This window comes from Leptidea sinapis, chromosome 10, assembly GCF_905404315.1.
Source record: "Leptidea sinapis chromosome 10, ilLepSina1.1, whole genome shotgun sequence".
Classification (NCBI taxonomy): Eukaryota; Metazoa; Arthropoda; class Insecta; order Lepidoptera; family Pieridae; genus Leptidea; species Leptidea sinapis.
The window spans coordinates 13,603,324-13,624,134 of NC_066274.1; positions in this window are offsets into that span (position 1 = coordinate 13,603,324).

Below are 20,811 nucleotides of genomic sequence, written 5' to 3' on the forward strand. Positions count from 1 at the left end.
GCACAGGGTATGCAAAATCATTTAAAGGTAAACAATGCATGCTAATTTCACTTATCATTAAGTATTTTATAAATCTAAAAGTGAGTTAGAAAGTAAAACCAGAGAAAAAATATACAGAAATAATTTGTAAATCTGCAATATCAAATTGAGAATATTAAGTAATCACCGCCGCCCACATTATCTGGCAACATCAGAGGAATCTCAGGAGCGTTGTCGACTATTAAGAGAAGGTGTACGAGCATTTTTTGGCAGCATAATGCGTATTGTCTTTGCAGGCTTCTAAAATCAAGCTGTAATACAATATATGAGACTATTTTTAAGGTAAGTTATTAAGTGTCGTTACTTTAAACTCTAGTACCGCTCCCACATACCTCGGTCCCACCGAATGAAAGGGTACATCTACAACATGCACAATTCTGCGCTGATACTAATTATTATTCTCTCAGAAAATATCCGCACCTTGGTACATTCGAAACAGCGATCTCTATCGGGACCTTAATATCGAGTTCGTTGACAAAGTTATCCAAAAAGACGCTAAAGCTCATCAACATAGACTTCATCATCACGTGAATGTCGAGGCAATCCAGTTCCTTAACAACACTGATATAGTAACATTAAAATGAACAAAATCTTTTGGGTTAGTGTAGTGCTAGTGAATTAGTGTAATACAATATAAAAATAGTGATATTATAAGAGACACATGAACAAAGTGACTTCACCTTAACCTTAACCAAGACGCTTTTACCAAATATATTTAGATGTAAGAAAAACTTGGAGACCAGATCGAAAATGTATTTAAAGTCAAGATCTGTCATGTCTTAGTTAATTAGGAGCTTGTATTTAATGATTGATTTGAGATAAAGAAGCTTGGGAAATATGTAAGGAAGAACAAATGGATGACTACTCCAGTCAAAGATTCAGGACCCCTGGGAGATATTCGTGATTGATAATGTTATGACTGCCTCGAGGGCGCAACGGTGGCAAGTTCCTGAGTTCTGCAAGGTTGGTATTAGATTTTTTCTTTTTTTATTTCCTCTAGGGAACATAATAATACACTCATTTTAATGTTGCCCCACGTACGTTACAATCTAACCGTAACTTAAGCTAAATAGTTGGTCTACTTTAACTTAAACTGCTAGATAGTTTAAACTAAGATTTCATAATGTCTCTTTTTTATAACAATAAGGGATGAGACGAGTAGGATGTTCATCTGATGGTTACATTATAATGTAGTACCGCTCAGGATTCTTGAAAATCCCAAAAATTCTCATCGGCACCACAATTGCGCTCGTCACCTTGAGACAAAAGATGTTTGTCCAGTAATTTCATTAGCTACGGCACTCTTCAGACTGAAAGACAATAATACTTAGACATAACTGCCGCACGGCAGAAAAAGGCCGATCCATAATCAAGCCGGCATCCTGTCCAAAATGCCTCCCACTGGTAAATTCCCTTAATGGCCTATTACGATACCCTTGGGCCTGGGACTTCCTATTCTTTTTATGCCCCAGGAAAGCTAAAAAAACAGGGCACGAAGGGTTAAAATATCGGATTTTAAACAAAATATATTTCTCACTGGCTCAATTAGGAAGTCCACGCAAAAAAACTCGCGGGCGCAAGCTAGTTATAAATTGTAGGTTCTCCTAACCTATCTATATTTACACCCCCGCATTATCTAACATCTGTTCCACAAACCAGTTTTGGCAAATAATTGTGTGACACGTTTTACCATACGTGAAATAATCGAGAGTAAAAGAGAGAAGGAACTAATTAAGTCGTTCACAGAATGGCATTGTTTATTTGTAAGGCCCTACAAGTTAACTTTTATAATGATTATTCTAAGAAACAAGTTGTAATCAGGCGAGTGTTTTGTCCTGCCACCAGCCTGGGCTGAGAGTGAGACAGTAGACACACACTTTCAACTTGCAGTTTACAATTCACACGCACCGTCGGAACAATGACTCCACATACTTTTTGTTTTCATTCAGACGACCTTTGTTGATAATAAACAATATCGCGACTTTAATAAAAGAAATCAGGCATCGTGAGATTTTTATAACATTAATTTGCTAACTAACGACTAACGCAATTGCTATTCAGTCTAATAGCCCAAACACATGATCGGATTTGGTCCGGCCCAACCGATCGCGGTCAAATTTAAAGAGAATTTAAACACTACGTTCAGTCATATTGTAGAAGATCTCCTGTTGAAGATTATTGACTGATTATCTTGATGTTGCAACATTTAATGAAAAAAAAAATTATTAATAATTTTTTTATTTAACTGGAATCTTTATTGGCTTCTGTAATATTAGTTATGTGTTACAATGTGTACATAACTTAAGCTGTTTGTTTTCCAATAAATAAATAAAATAAAAAGCTTAAAAACATTCTGTCCAGATTTTTTTTTGGCTATCCATTTTTAATAGAATTTCTAATATAGTAGATTTATTATAAAATAAGTTTTATTCTATTATCAGCTCGGTTAAGGTCTATTTAGGTTGGAATCTTTGACTAATATTCTTATTTTTATGCAAAAGGAGTACAAACGAGCGTACGGGTCACCTGGAGCGTTGCCGGCCTTTAAGGAAGGTGTACGCACTATTTTTCAAGGTACCCATTTCGTATCGTGCCGGAAACACCGCACAAGGAAGTTCATTCCATAGCTTTGTAGTACATGAAAGAAAGCTCTTTGAAAACCGCACTGTGGAAGATCGCCACACATCCAGATGGTGGGCATGATATTCTAACTTGTGGCGTGTCGTGCGAAGGTGCAGGAATCAGCGGCAGGAATCAGGTGAAATAGCTCTTCGAAACACTCACCGTGGAAAATGCGGTAGAAGACAAACAATGAAGCCATGTCTCTACGCAACGCCGAGTAATCCAGCCGTTCACAGAGCACTGGGTCCCCGACAATTCAAGCTGCTCTGCGTTGCATGTCGTCAAATGGATCGAGCTGATACTGGGGTGCGCCAGACCAGAGATGACAGCAATACTCCATATGTGGCCGAACCTACGCTTTGTACAGCGCTATAATATGGGCCGGCTTGAAGTATTATATATAGTATATATTCGTTGCTATGTCACATTCTCCATCGCTGAAAGTTATTATTATTACCGTCCGGACCATATCGAGTACAACGGCGGACCAATCGGTGCGAAACCCCCACCCACGCTCGCCGGACCGTCTGATAGTCCGGCCGTACCAAAATCGACCATGTGTTTAGCCTATAAGAAGAGTGACGTAGTTGCTTCGTATTCAAGGTCTTGCATAATGCGGTATAATATTATAGAATTGATTTATTCTACTACTCAAGTTACTTCCTTCTCATACTGGTAACCGCTAAATTGAACATCTAACGAGTTTTTGTGATGAAATTTTTATCCGTATTGCTTTGATAGTATCTCAGTTATTAATAAAAAATAAGTACAGTAACTTATATATTACTTATATATACTAACTTACCTATATACTTATAAGCCGTTATCTAAGCTAGTAGTTCACCTCTAACTTGATTTCAGAAAGCATATTAACTAAAATGACGTATGAATTAAAAGTTACCTTTTTTTAAGGTGTGGACTGGATGGGTCACTTGATGTAAAGTGATCACCGCTACCCACATTCTCATGCTACCAGAAGAATCACAGGAGCGTTGCCAGTTTTACGGTGGCCGTGCTTTTCGTACTATATCGTCCTGGAAACACCGCTCAAGGAAGCTCATTCTGTAGTTTGGTTGTATGTAGAAGAAAATTCCTGGAAAACCTAACGCCACACATACAGTAGTGATAATAATATCGGAGTTGTGGAGAAGGGCGAATTGTAAGAAGGCGAAGATTTTATAAAAATTTGGATTACAATTTAATATCGTACAATAAACATTTATAGTTTTCTTTGTAAGATTTTTTAGGAGTCATCTTTCTTTTTAGGAGGACAAACGAGCGTACGGGTCACATGGTGTTAAGTGATCACCGCCGCCCACATTCTCTTGCAACACCAGAGCAATCACAGAAACGTTGCCGGCCATTAAGGAAAGTGTAAGCGCTGATTTGAAGGTACCCAAGTCGTATCGTCCCGGAAACACCGCACAAGGTAGCTCATTCCACAGCTTTGTAGGACGTGGAAAAAAGCTCCTTGAAAACCGCACTGTGGAGGACCGCCACAAATCCAGATGGGGGGGATGATATCCTAACTTGTGGCGTATCGTGGTGCAATTCGGCGGCAGGAATCAGGTTAAACATCAATCATAAATGAGGTAGAAGACACACAATGAAGCGACGTCTCTACGCAACGCCAAGTGATCCAGCCGTTCACAGAGCACTGGGTCCCCGACAATTCGAGCTGCTCTGCGTTGTACGCGGTCAAATGGATCGAGCTGATACTGGGGTGCGCCAGACCAGAGATGACAGCAATACTCCATGTGTGGCCGGACCTGGGCTTTGTAGAGCACTAGAATGTGGGCCGGCTTGTAGTGTCTGTGCCGTGCTCTATTAATTACGCCCAGCTTCTTCTAAACCAATTTGGCTTTGGCCTCCAGATGGCCACGGAATTGGCAATCGCTCGAGATTTCGAGACCCAGTATTCCGATTCTAGACGAGGCTTTAAGGGATAAGTGTTGTCGAAGAGGGGTGATACGACAAATGGGGTTTTTTTTGTGGTTAACGCGCATTAATGGATAAGTGTTGCCGAAAAGCGGTAATACGACAAATGGGGTTTTTTTAGTGGTAAACGTGCAAACTTGAGTCTTCTGGGGGTTAAATTGGACAAGGTTCAATTTACCCCATTCCGCGACCTTATCAAGAGAGGACTCGATAGAAGACACAGGTTTCTTCCGGTAGTACTGTCGTCTGTCAATGTATGTTGGAGGTGTCCAACATAAAATCCACATATTCTTATGAGATTCTTTTTGACGTCACTTCTAACACTACCACCGATTCGGAAACAAATGGCTCGCTGTAAGAGAAGAAGCGACCCAAGTAACTCTCCCAGCATTTTTTTTTGCGCTCTTTTAAATAAAATTATATACAACATTATACTGTCATTGTTATTGCTATAAATAGAATTTGTAACGAATAATTATTAACATCTAGCAAAATTCGTGGTTAATTAATATTTAATCTCGATAAATTACTGTAATAATTTACTGTCAGTATTCAGGCAATACAAATATATTTACTTGAGTGTAATTTAAATATTATATATAATATAAGTGTTGTGTAATCTGTGCCCATGTGGTACACGTGACATTTAACGATTACAGAGCGAATCGAGCGACTATAACTTCGATTCTTGAATCGACTTCTGGCCTTTGTGCTACAGAATTGGGACACTAGAGTACTTGTTATTAATATGTTTATGTAACTTTCTTAATCTTCCAGTACCTTACAAAATAATCTGTAAATGTTTAATTTGCACAAATGATTACTTATCGATGAAATAGAGCTTCGGTCTTATGAGACAAACGCGCCGAATAAAGGGTGAACATTTTCAGACGTGTTTTTTACGGGAGATGAAGACAAATGAGCGTACGGGTCACCTGGTGTTAGGTGATCACCGCCGCCCACATTATCTTGCAACAAAAGAGGAATCACAAGAGCATTGCTGGTCCTTTAGAAAAGTGTTTTACCGCTTTTTTGCTTGAATGTCGTATCTCAATGGAGCTCATTCTTGGCTGAACGTGGAAGAAAGTTCCTTGATAAGCGCACTGTGGTGGAACGCCTCACATCCAGGTGGTGGGGATGTAATCCTAACTTGTGGCGTATCGTGGTGGAATTCGTCGGCAGGACAAACAGCTCTTCAGAACACTCCCTGTGGCATCTCCAAGTGATCTAGCCGCTTTGCGTTGCACGCGGACAATTGATTCGAGATGTGCTAGACCAGAGATGTCATCTACTCCATATGTGGCCAGAACTGCGCTTTGTACCGTAGGTAATGAACAGAATACAGATCTTATATAAACCCAGTAGCCAGTTGCTGTTGTGACTATTACGTCACCAATCCAATCGAAAAATAACCAATGAGCATTGAGCACGTTCCCGATCACCTTGGTTGATTAAGATGTTTGGATTGCGAACATTTAGTTTTTTTTATGAAAAAAAGGTTGAGACGAGTAAGACATTCAGCTGATTGTAATTGATACGCCCTTCCCATTACAATGCAGTGCTGCTCAGGATTGCGGCACTACAACTGCGCTCGTCACCTTGATACATAAGTTGTCCAGTATCATTTGTCCGGTAATTTCACTAGCTACGGCGCCCTTTGGACCGAAAACACAGTACCTAATGCTTACACATTACTGCTTCACAGCAGAAATAGGCACCGTTGTCGTACCCATAATCTAGCCGACATTCTGTGCAAAGGAGCCTCCCACTGGTATCAGTAATCTCATCATCATTTCAGCTAGAAGACGTCCACTCTCCACGACGATCGGTCCTGCGCTGCCCTCATCTAACCTATTCCGGTGATCTTGACCAGATCATCTGTCCATATTGTGGGTGAGTTTATGTAACAGAGTGGCCAGTAATTCTTTCCGAACACGATAAGTAAATAAAAATATTCACAATTTAACTGAGGTACGTTTGTAGTTAATAAAGGGATGGTGAAAAATGTTGCTTAGTCAGCGCTGGGTAAGGCACACGCCATCACAAACTTCTTTGTAAATCATGAAACCGGAAGAAACCTAGTTGAGGTGGTTTAGGTAAGATTTGATGGTATGTGGATAAGAAAGGTCGTATGTAGGCGAGTTAAACTTCACACTCGGATCGAAGTGGTACTAAAACGCAGGCGATGTCAGGAGTAGTAAAATTGAGAGCTTGAGCTGCTAGTGCGAGAGGAAGACATGATGGAAAGCATGACAAGATTGGTAAAATTGGAGGTTCGCGGGGCCCGCAGCAAATTCTTTTAATGAGCCTTTGGTATATATACTGGAAATAGTAATTACCTAGTGTCTGACGTGGGCTGTCTCAGTAGGAAAAGTTGTAACGTTTCACGTTTTTGTCACATCAAGAAATTCAATATCTCAATAAGTTTCTCTCAAAAAATTATGCTCAGACAGAGATGTTGGACATGCGGGGCCCGTAGCAATTGCTACACTTGCTATATGGCAAATCCGGCACTGGGTTCGAGTTAAGAGGGTCTTTAACATACTAACGGTTATAATTACCATGAGAATTATTCCGATACCAAGTACATATTCACCTCTCAATGTATTCTTGATTAAGTAATAATAAATAATAGTGCTCACCGCCTCCCACATTCTCTTGCAACACCAGAGGAATCACAAGAGCATTGACGGCTTTTAGAAGAGTGAAGAATAATGTCATATTGATATTACTCGTTATAATACGAAACGTAACTCTCTCTCTCTATCTCTTTCTATCTTCACTAACTTATAGTATTCCCTCTCAACTTCCGTTCGAACGATTCCGATTACACTTTTCGTAACGCTCTGGTCACACATTCACCAGCTTACTCCCCAATTCAAGCGTGCGTAACGAAGTTTTACTTCAATATTTTATGTGAAAATAATGCTCCATATTATGAGGAGGACCGTGAATATATCAGCTGTCTTGAATATCTGCCAGAGATGACACCCAGGTGGGGGACCTGCTCCTGTTACAAACAGACACATAAGTCAGATAGTACTAATTGAGTAAATATTTGATAAAAAGACATAAAAGGCATTTATTTTCTCAAAATTGATTCCTTTACAATTCTTTTTCATGTCATTTCAAATATACTAGACACTACTACCGCTTCGGAAAGAAATGGCGCTCTGAGAGGGCAGAAGCGGCGCAAGAAACTCTCCCAGCATTTTTTTTGCGCTCTTTCTAATCAAATATGTATACAATATTATATTGTCATTGCTATTGCTATAAAATAATCATTACTAGTCCCAGGCTGTCGGATCACTCAGATATTAAGCTGTGGAGCAGTAGGATTTACGACAGAGCCATTTTTTAATAAAACATTTAAATTTAATTATAGATAATGCCTGAACAGTGGCTGGGACTTTATTATAAGAATGTATACATCTACATTTAAAGCTATTATGTATCTTATGATAAATGGTTAAAGTTTTATTTGTAGATGAGCTGGTACGTAATAGTTTCGGACCATACGTAGGTCCTTCATCAGGGTGAGTGTAGTTAATTCGAGGTGATGCCTCAAACTGCGGATTTGCGCTCGCAATACGCGGCGGGCGCGGGTTGTGCCAGCGGTGACGACGAGCACGGAAGCACTGAAACTACTGTGTCACTATTGGTATATTTAAAAAAAAAAGTTTATAGTGTCTGACGAAAGTTTAAATAATTTAAATGCTTATAGAACATTCTGATTCAGAATTGGTGACTAATGCAATGGATAGGTTAAGCTTTACGTATCTAAACTTACCGGTGTGTGTCATAATAAATGCAAGACGTCAGTTATTAATAATATGTTACTCGTATTATCAATGTATGTGACGCACTGAGAGATATTATTATCCACTAATATTACTTATTGTTTTAGCTGGTGATTTCTTATCGTGGAGTTCGACGATCCCTACGCCCGCAGGAATCTGATGCTAAGCTCTCAATCGTCTGGGTTGTTCTAAGGTTTTATTGTTATTTTTAGTTACTTCACAACTTCATATTTATGGATCGTTGATTGGTTGACGAAATAAGAGCCACCCTCGATAGTTTACCTACGTGGCAATTTGTCCACTGAATTGGTATCGATACCAAAAGATTTATTCTATATAATTGGTTGGTACCTTCTCTTAGGTGACAAAACTTACAGAGTGCACTTTTTGACCTTTCGGTTCATATTGTTAACCTTAGGATGTAAATTGGTTGCCTACAGGACAGGCTACGCCTAGTGTAGGGACCAATTATAATGTACTATTATGTGATAAAGTGTCTGTATATAATAAATAAATAAATAAAAAACCTGTGTCAGAAGAGTCGCGCTCTTCCATATCTACAACCATTAATTAGGTACCTACTTAACATTAATAAGGTCCAGCACATTTTCATGTGTTTATTTTAAAATAAAATAACCTATAGTACTCCTTAAAAGCTTGACTATCGGCCCGCGAAAGTCACTTTAAAATAGGTTCAGCCGTTACGAAGTCTAGAGGGAGACAAGGAACGGTCACTCAAAAAGCATATAATTTACATACATATGAATTCAAAACCGTGGTGAGAGTCAATAAGAAATTATATCTATTGCGGCACTGAGGTGCATTGGTCTAGGGCATAGGTTCTCAACGTGGGCGATAACGCCCCCTTATGGGCGTTTGAGACTTTCGGGGGGGTAGTAGAAGACCCAGAGAAAATTAGGGGGCATTGAGATGGCGCAGATGGGGCGTGGGTTGATTTATATAGTCTAAAAAGGGAAAAAAATACAAGAAAATACTCTAGAAAAAAACATATTCTCAAAGTGGGCGGTGAGCAAAATAAGGTTGAGAAACTATGGTCTAGGCAATGATATCAAGTATGGCTCATTTCTCTCTGCAAAAGCAGCAAAAGTGACGAGCGAAATTACGATGTCGACCAGTATTTTGGTTTCAATCGAGAGCCCTGAATACTGCACAGATTTTTTACGGCCAGGGCTCTTTTTTTTATTTAGGCCGGAAGACGTCCACTGCCGGGCAAAAGCCTCCCCCAAAGATCTCCACGACAATCGGTCCTGCGCTGCCCTCATCCAACGTATTCCGGTGATTTTGACAAACACTGCGTCTTCCGGTACGTGGTCGCCATTCGAGGATTTTACTGTCCTTCAAGCCATGTTCTCTGCCCACTGCCACTTCAGTTTTGTAGTCATTTAGACTATGATTCGACCTCGATGCACAGCGCTCTCCATTGACATAAGTCCTATAGTTAGCGACCACGTCTGCGTTCCGTATGTCATCACTGGCAACACACACTTGCTAAAAACCTTCAGAATTTAAATCTTCGGCACATCTTGCTCGCCTCGTAAAACTGTCCCTTAACTTGACCTTACCCAACCCATAAAAAATCACTTTTAAATCTTGTAAAGCCAATCTACTTTCACCCATCGCCTTAACATGAGCACGCGACTGCATCAATAGCATTACATCTACAGGTATATACACAATGTGTTCCACATTTGCTTACAAGTTAGCATCGTTGAACATGTTATGAAAACTTAGACCGGTTTCGAAAATATATCAATTGAAAGTACTGAACACATTTCGATTGTACCGTCCGCATAATACTTGCCACATCACGAACAAATCAGACGGACTCGTTCTTAGATCGATAACAATTAGCGACAAAACAGCTGACGTCTACGTTGCAACTCATAATAATCTTCGGTATCATATTTCTATACATTCTTTGGCGAGATAGAAGCTTCTATTTCATTTTCCGTTTTATTGGTCTCTATATAAAATGATTCATAAAAATTCAGCGGAAGTATAATCCTTCGAAATGTAAATAAGATTGCATTATTATGAGGAGTGGAAAAGTAACAAATACAATTCATTTTTATAGAAGAGGAGGACGAACGAGGTTACCTAATGTGAAGTGATCACCGCCGCCCGCATTAACTTGTAACATCATAGGAATTACAGGAAGATTGCCGGCCTTTTAGACAGGTGTACGCGCTTTTTTTTGAAGGTACCATCTTTTGAAGTCCTGGAAACACCGTACAAGGACGCTCATTGTATAATTTAACTGTACATGGTAGAAAGTTCCTTGAAAACCTCACTGAACGCGATACGTCCAGATGATAGGGTTGATATCCTTATTTCTACCGAGTCGTGCGAAGGTGGAATTCGGCCGCAGGAATCAGGTGAAACAGCTCTTCGGAACACTCCCCATGATAAATGCCGTCGAAAAGACGCAATGAAGCGACGTCTCAATGATCACGGGATCCACCACAATTCGAGCAGCTGCCACGATACTGGGGTGCGCCAGAACACCACATATAATATGTCCGTCCTTTTTGAACTACGAGACTGACACTCGCAAAACCTCTTTAGTCTCGCTGAGTGCTTAATTTAGTAGGTAATTATTGAGACTGAGTTGTCACGGTCGGCTGTGTTATGTTCGTTCGGGTAAAGTCGGATGAGAGAGCGTTATCAAGCAGAGTATAATATTCTTCTTCCTGGTCGAGAGAAGTGGTCGTAGTTGTCATGAGGTTTTGTTTTTTTTTTTAATGAAATAATTTATTTTGCTTTGGAAAAGGGTATGTCCAGATCATGAGTATTACAATGCGTCCTCTAACCAGCTTATACATATTAAAACCATGCAAAAACTTAACACTTATTTAAATATTCATGAATACTATAAAAATTATTTTCAAGCCAATAGTCTTGGTATAAACAATTTATTTGACAGTATTTTCAAGTCCTCAGGCAATTTGTATAATTTTATACACATGTTATAGCTATTTTTAAGAAAAAGTGTTGTTTAGGACAATGTTTCAAACCAGTCTATGCGCCTGTCTTGTTACTCAAGCATTCACCTCAACAGCGGATGTGAAAAGATATCTGTGGTTACGCGAAAATTCGCAATCCTTCGTTTTTTTGTTAATGTTAATTTGTTCTTCCTTGCATGTCAATTCTCTTGGGAAAGATGGTCTGCAGTGGTTTCCCGTGGCCTTCTGCACCAGAATACTTAAGGATTGATGCCCCTTCTGATGACGTACCCGATCGGGTACGTGGTTATACCGCTAACTCGGTCGACAGTGCCTCCTCTTAAAGGGAATAAACAGTGGCTCGAAGTCAAAGTCAAACGATAGTTCAATCAAATCAACTTAAATTTACCGCCACTTCGTAAAAGGTCAACCTTTTACGAAGTGGCGGTAAATTCAAGCTTTAATGAGAAAAAGCTCAAAGGCAAAGTCAAACAGTGGCTCACCCGATTAACATGAAAATTGCCGCTCATCTTCTCTCTCCGCGCTCTTGAAACCTTGGTGGTCTTGAAGATTCATTACCGTTGAGGAGACAATATAATTTTGAATACTCCTCACCAGACCCCAACATAACTCAACGGAAGGTCCGTCCCTCTGTCCAAACTTAATTAACTGAAAATTGATTTAGTAGATTAATAGTGAAAGAATAGGTAACAAACAGACAAAGATCCTTTCATATTATTTAATAACATAGTATTTTCTTTGATTAACGCGAGTGTTACACATTTAAATAAAACACTTTAAAAGGATTAAAACGCGTGTAATTGAAACGGTTTTACATTAGATACACATACCAAAAAAGAAGAGGATACTGTCAGTAATTTTTGCCAAAAACCGTCTGGGTACAGCAAATACCACATCCGAGGAAATAAATGGCGCTAAACTTCATAATGACAACTATGACAAATACTATCTTTGACTCACTTCATCTGCAGTCCCCCTGAAAACGAGATCTGGAAAGGTCTTGAAACGTCGGGTTAACTAAAATAAAAATGTAACTTTTACGCAAACATCTAATGTGAAACCGTTACAATTACACGCGTTTTAATCCTTTAAAAATGTTTTATTTAAATTTTAATAACATGTTTAATTGATGCTACAATCCAGACATTCTTCTTTAATATCCTTAAAAATCGTGTTTTGGTAACTTGATATGAAACAGGAGTGAATACTTTTCACGCGTTGAGCTATTTTTATTATCGTTTAGCTATCGTATCGTTGTATCGCAATATTAATGATATTTAACAATAAAAACTAATCGGACATAAATAACGAAATACAATTTTTTTTTAAGTAAGTACATAACTTCGGCTTGTTAGGGAAAAATTATCAGAGTGAATTCACGAAGCGTCACGCAAATTCGACACCCTGACGTTAGCTGGTCAACTAGCTACTAAACCATTTGTATCATACTTCAGCTACCAAGCCTCTTGTAACTCATATTATGACAACAACTGATGGACGATACATAAATAAATTTCCATATATAATTTCAATTTACATACTTTATAATAAAATAAATAATTTCTCTATAATTGTATAATAATAATTTAATGATATTTAATTACACGTTATTTAACTAATTTATGCGGTATAATAATATTTTCATTGGTAGTATTTAATACCTTCTTTAAGAAAACATTGTTTTCCTACAAAACGAGGAATACATTTTTTTACCCTCCTTGATGAAAAACTCGCTTTTAGTCTCTGGTACGAGGGACAAAAGTGGCCGAAAAAATCGTATACGCACCACGTGAGATAAGTATATTACTTCAGTACAATTTGTGGGCACTCAAGGTCCTTATCTATTAAGAATTAGAATAAGAATTTTTTGTACATGACTGTTTGCTGCCAAATTAAAAAAAAGTAGGATATTGCCACCCGCGATTGTCAAAATTACGCGGATGAGAATGACCTACTTATCTCCCTAGGTACTATTTTTAAGGATTTTGTTTTATTACGCCAAAGAAGAATAAGTACTTGCGTGCGTACATAAGTATGTGTAACACTTTTTTTTATATTTATAATGTAGTTTTTCATCATAAAACTAACATCGCATTACCAGTTACATCGCATGACTAAGTACCAATTAGATGGTTATTAGTCGTACGAAGTTGTCGTAAATCAAGTTTTCCTCAACATAACAAAGAAAGCTCTGTGCAAGAGTGGCCGTGCAATGTTGTAATTGTTCCGTTAGCCATGTGTCATCGCGCCCTCATTTACTTGGGCCTTCTCCACGTGTACTTTTGGTACAAAGCTGTCAAACATAGCTTCACTCATACTAGTAGCGATATGGTGGCCGTTTTCAATAACGTATCTCTAGTTACGGATACATTGCTGTCACCGTTTAGTGACAAGATCTTATCTATCCATAGTTATGTCCAATATAGTTATACGGCCGTTTTCAATAACCTATCTATCCTTAGTTTAACTTACTAGACGTAGACAAATCTATCCCTTTACGCTTACTTACATTTCAATAACGTATTGACAGATAGCATTGGACTATAACTATATTGGACATAAGTATGTATGGATAGATAAGATCTTGTCCCTAAGTTAAACTAAGGATAGATAGGTTATTGAAAATGGCCAATAGTCCAATGCTTTATGTGAATAGGTTATTGAAATGTAAGTAAGCGTAAAAGGATAGATTTGTCTACCTCTAGTAAGCTAACTAAGGATAGATAGGTAATTGAAAACGGCCGTTAACAAACTTCAATTGTGACGTGGTTAATGAGTGTTCATTGAGTAATAAACTAAATATGTATCTTACATTAAGGATTGAACTGGATACCGCACTACCTAAGAACAATAGCTTTCTTATTACGGCAACTATTAGGTGCTCATGTGGGTGGCATCTTGACACTCAATGGCATCTTTCAAATTTTATAACATACGCTTTGTGTTATTTTACATTGAAATTAATAAAATACAAAATACTTACTGATAATATGTGATCCCAGTGTCTTACTTATTTCTTGTAGTATTATTTTTAGCAAAGTTTTACTACTCAACCCGGCATTTTAGTTTAAATTATTAGCAAGTTTAACAGAACTTGTGGCACGTCACCGTCACACATTGTTCGAGACTGGCTCGAGTACGCCCACTTCGTTGTAGTATTACTTGCCGCACTTTGCGACTACGCCTGCGATACCAATCCTTAGTCTAAGCTTAATATCATATTCATAAATAAAGCGTGCGAGAGAGAGGATTCTTAAATTATTAACGCTTTCCTTTTCTATTTCTAATGGAGATACAGCAAGATAGAAAACGTAAGCGAATCTATAGTTACTGTTACCTATCTTAACTGACAAGTCATAAACAGTCAGCCACGCTTGATATAAGCGTTTAAATTATCTAAGACTATTACAATAATATTTGTTTAAATAGATAATTTTATATACATCATCAGCCGAGAACGTCCTGGTGGACAAAGGCCTCCTCCAAAGATTTTCACGCCGTTCGGTCCTGCGCTGCCCTCATCCAACGTATTCCGGCGATCTTGATCGTCTGTCCATCTTGTGAGGGACCTACCAACGCTGCGTCTTCCGGTACGTGGTGGCCAGTCGAGGACTTTACTGCCCCAACGGCCATCTGTCCGTCGAATTATGTGCCCTGCCCACTGCCGCTACAGTTTCGCAATCATTTGGACTATGTCGGTAACTTTGGTTCTCCTACAGATCTCCTCATTTCTTATTCGATCTCGCAGGGAAACTCCGAGCAAAGCCCTCTCCATTGCCGTCTGAGCGACCATGAGCTTTCTCATAAGGCCCATAGTTAGCGACCACGTCTGCGTACCGTAAGTCAACACTGACAACACACGCTGGTTGAAAACCTTCGACTTCAGAGAATGTGGTTTTTGGGACGAAAAGATTCCGAACGCTGCACATCCGAGTTGGATTCGACGAGTGACCTTTTTCGCGATATTGGACCTGCCTAACTGGATTGTTTGTCCGAGGTAGACGTACTCGTCGACAATTTCGAGAGTACAGTTCCCAATTGTTTTGGGAGTAGGTGCGACATGGACATTTGACATGATCTTCGTCTTGTCCATGATCATTTTGAGACCTACACCTTGGGAAGCTGTATTGAGGCCTTCGAGCATATGGCTTAAGTCTTCCATGGTCTCTTCCATGATTACGATATCGTTTGCGAATCGAAGGTGAGTTATGTATTCGCCGTTGATGTTGATGCAGTCATGATACAGTCTAGAAGCTTAAAGACATCTTGGAAGATGTCTGCATTGGAACGCAGCGGTGAACTTCTTGGGCGATATGACATATCCTTGTCTGACTTCTCGCTGTAGTCGTATAAGCTTCGAGATCTGATCCTGGAGACGGACTGACATGGTTCCATACACACACTTCATCGCTTCGATATATCGGTAATCAATGTGGCACATCTGGAGAGATATATATTCTGTATATATATTTTAAAATACTATGTTACTTAAGAAGAGTTATTAGTTTTTGGCCATTCTTTCGATTGGCATCATAAAAGTAGGGGGTTTTTATTTTACGTTTAAGTCGGTTTGATTCCCAGACTAAGCAAGTAATTTTTAGAAAATCTTTGAATGCAGAATTACTAACTAAAAATAATATAAAGTCTTCTTTCAGTAAAATACCCTATCTACGATATTTAAGGTACTTTAACTTCATGTCCCATAACATTGGGACAGCCTGTATACGTCGACTATGAAAGCAGGGCCAAAATATTGTTTTTAGAATTTTTGTCTGTACTGTATGTGCACACTTGCACTGGTTTTCCTTGATGAAATATTGCTAACTCCTAAAAAAAATCAATCAGTCAAAAAAACCGACTTCAAAAACTGAAAAGTATCAAATAACTAAAAATTTAATTTTATACACCTCTACCTTTAATATCAATAAAATGTGCTATTATATAAATATGTGCTTCCTATTAATAGGTTTTAAGTCGGTGCCAAGCCCTAAACAAAATGAAACTTAATATTATGAACAGCTTACTTACTGTTATTATTAACGTTGTCTGGCCACGCGTGTCTGTCCGCTTGGGTTGTTTTGTTCTAGACGAAGCTATCCCGCTAAAAGTCACGCATGGCGAATGTAGGTACTTACTATTGGCTTGGCACCGACTTCAAACCTATCAATATGTTGCACATACAAATAATAGTATTTTATTGATATTAAAGGTAAAGGTGTATCAAATTAAATTTTTAGTTACTTGATACTTTTCTCAAAATTACGTAAACTGGATCAAAAATCTCAGAGTAATCGGTGTACATACAAAAAAAATACGATCGAATTGATAACCTCCTCCGTTTTGAAGTCGGTTAAAAACAACATGGTATATTTATAAAAAAAAATCGATTCAAAGATTGTTAAAACAACGACCAACTTAACACTATTCAGCCTACATTAAAAAGCCCTCTCAAGTTACATCTAAATTTATAAAGTGACAGATGTGTTTCTCATCTAACTCTTTGAGGACATTCAGTTGGACGGGGAGCAGATGTTTTGGCAATCGGCTCAATCTAAATTGGTTTACTATTCTGCTATTAATTGCCACGAAAGAGAAACGTGTGAATACTGTTTACCTAATATTTGTGTTGCAATGTCACTAACGTAAACCAAACATCTGTGGTCTTGGGAACGGCTATTCTATTAGATGTTAACAATGGACTGTAAAGTGTAATATGCACGTAATTGAAATACTTAATTAAATAGCAACATTCTAGAATAATGTTCAAAATGTTTTTTTTGTGGGGCGTTGTTATATGTTTTTACAACAAGATCACAGAAAATGTTCAGAACAAATGTATTACGAAATTCAAAAGAATTGTTAAAAAACGTTAGTGTGGTAAAGGTTACTATAACATAAATGACTTTCTTAATGATACCTCAGATTACGTTATTGTATGATTTTACATTGTAAACATATTTTTGTAAATAAAGGAGCCCGCTAAGTTTGTTGCGCCCGCTCTTCTCAGGTCTGAGACATAACTTTAAGAATGGGTGGTACTTTTTGACTTTCTTATAAAAAACATATTTGAATTTGAATATGTTTATTGCACCAACCCTAGAAAGGATAGGTATGTAATGAACAGTATTCGAACTGAGGAGAAACTTATTGGTTAGACATTCCTATTCTAGAACGATAGACAAAATGTCGCTACAACTTAAGGTTGATGTATAAATCACTTCGCAGATATCGTTTGTGTAAAATAAAGCGCTGTCTTATAAACAACAAGCATATACAAGGGCTAAGTAACGGCTTTTGTCAATATTCGTTGTCTTACTTAAGATTATTTAGAATTTAGATTTAACGTTACCTGTAAATGTTATTTGTTATCTTAACTGTTAATTCCACCAATATTTGTTAGTCTACTTGCAGAATGCACCTTAAGCCAAACCGCGCGGCTTAGGCATATTCTTAGATATCATTTTTATAGTAATATAACTGCTGAAATTATGCTTAGCTTAAGCTAAGACAGCCTAATGCATATGTTAAGTCACGTTTTATCACACTCAGCTAAGTTTTACGTAAGTAAAGTCTGAGCAAAGTCTATATATAGATCTCAGTTTTAGGGTTAGGAGTTATACGCGTACTTCACTAAAGAATCGGCCCACTGTGAACCCCGATCGAACGACCGAGCTAATGGCCAACGTATAACTGCTTCAACTTACGTCTTACGTTGTCAATTAACCTGTTAATTAACACTTAAAATAACTCATAACATTATATAATTAACTATTTCCGAAAAAATAACGCATAATCCAACAAAATAAAATTAAATCATCTGTTAAGCAATCCTGAATCGGCATTTCAATATGTCTATCTAAATTGCCAAATCCATATTAAATAGAATACGCTTATCGGTCACATTTATACGGATAACCATATTAAAATACCCATATATATACGTTATCCAATAGATGGATTGAAAAAAGAAATTACCAAAAGTGTTTCACAGATCATAATTTTGTTTCTGATTATCTAAAAATAAAATACATATTAAAACCAATGTGATTTTATCTATTGCTAAATTAGTCTTCACAGCTTAGAATGTGAGTGTTTTATTATTATTATATGAAGCTATTTCAATTTAAAATGAAATAACAGTGATCTATTTGATAAGATACATTCGCACTACACAGTTAATTGGACGATCGAAGTCGATTGGTGATAAAGCTTGTCTCAAAAATCTACTTATTTCTATTTATAAAATCTATGAAAATATTTTTTTATTGAGGCACACAAACAAATTAAAGTAATACAGGTTTACAATATTAACAATCATATTTATTGTAGTTCAATAATAACGTGCACAGCATGTCTGTTATATAAAACAAAATTTAAATAAATTCAAATATTTTTATTTTAAATAGGATTTAAAATCTACTACAAAGCTGTGGGCATGAGTTGTCCTTGTGCGGTGTTTCCGGGACGATACGACATGGGTACCTTCATAAAAAGCGCGTACACCTTCTTTAAAGGCCGACATCGCTTAAATTTCATTTTTTTTTCTTTTTTAATACTGTTGCAAGATAATGTTTTTGTTTATGAAAATTAAGGGACTAGACGAGCCGGACGTGCCCTGAGCCCTTTTCAATGCAATGCCGCTCAGGATTCTTGAAAGACCCAAAAATTCTAAGCGGCACCACAACTGCGCTCGTTACCTTGAGACATAAGATGTTAAGTCTAATTTGCCCAGTAATTTCACTAGCTAGGGCGCCCTTCAGACCAAAACACAATAATGCTTACACAATACACATTACTGCTTCACGGCAGAAATAGGCACCGTTGTGCCCATAATCTAGCCGGAATCCTGTGCAAAGGAGCCTCCACTGCGAGCGGCGGTGATCACTTAACAATTATTGAACGGGACGGAGCATCTCTAATAATAAAAGATAAGAAAAATCTAGGATCACCGATTTAGAATAGCGATTGAATATTGTATATTGAACACAACCAACTGAATGAAACCCATTCAACACAGGAATACACTAAGTGTCAGAAAGGTCACAGCGAATGTCAACCAACATCCGCTGCAACAAGAACTGCGATTCCTAATATTTTATTCATTTATATTTCCAAGAAACACGTCTGGTTCAGACGTAGAGAAGCATCGGTTCAATTTTGTACAGTTGATGAATCAACTATAATGACGATGGAAACGTAATCAACTTCCAAGGTAAACAAATGCCCATCAGCTGCTAATGTGACTGTTATTTACTCTGTGGCCATAATTAATTTACTATTTCTGCTGTACCTACTATTTCTTTGTTTATCGTTTGTGTTTAAAATTGGAATACTTTATCACATTGATTTTTAAGATAACATACGGTAGAGCTGATAAGATAATACTTATTTAAATCTAGAATGTTCCAAGGTGAGTTTTCGAGTCTTTTTGCAACGAATATGTTTTTGTCGAGCTCGCGTTTCTGAATGTCAATAACAGTTTATCATTATAATATTAGTTGCGACCCGATTCCGGCTTCGCAGGGACAGTAGAAATTAAATGAAACACATGTATGTTCCCATAAAGCACCTTAGAACATTTATTTTTTATTTATCAATGTAATTTGTATAACATTTACACTTAAATTATTTATACGTTTAAATACACTTTGACAGCTGTTACAGAAAGGAAGTGTATTTATTCCTGGTTCCAGCAGGTCAGGACATCCCAGGTCTCAACAACTTACACTGGTGATACGAAAATATGTTTTGGTTTTTAATATATTGTACCAGTGGGAGGCACCTTTGCACAGGAAGCCGGCTAGATTATGGGTACTGTGTTACGGTCTGAAGGGCGCCTAGCTAGTGAAATTACTGGGCAAATGAGACTTAACATCTTATGTCTCAAGGTGACGAGCGCAATTGTAGTGCCGCTCAGAATTTTTGGGTTTTAAAGCATCCTGAGCGGCACTTCATTGTAATGGGTAGGGCGTATAAATTATCATCAGCTAAACGTCCTGCTCGTCTCGTCTCGTCCAAAAAAACTAGCGATCATTTTTTTCCCATACATCTCAATCGCTCGTATTTCACAAAGAGTATATAGCTATACCACACTCATTCTCAAGATAACAGAAATGGAATAATTCGACACCTATATCATCAATAATCTTGACATTATTAAACATAACTCAAGATATGGTACCGATTTTTGTTATCTATTAGCATAGCTACCAGCGCGGTTCTCTGAACAAAACTGCTCATAAAATAACTTGAACATCATATTCATATTACACAGAATGAATTGCTTCAACGTTATATTGACACCTCGTATTCTCTACGCGTACGTGATTACAATAATAAAATATTAATTTGCATATTTATTTATTTGTATTAGCTTATTGGCTTTGTCGACGAGCATATGCCTCATTTTCGGTAACTGTTGACTTATT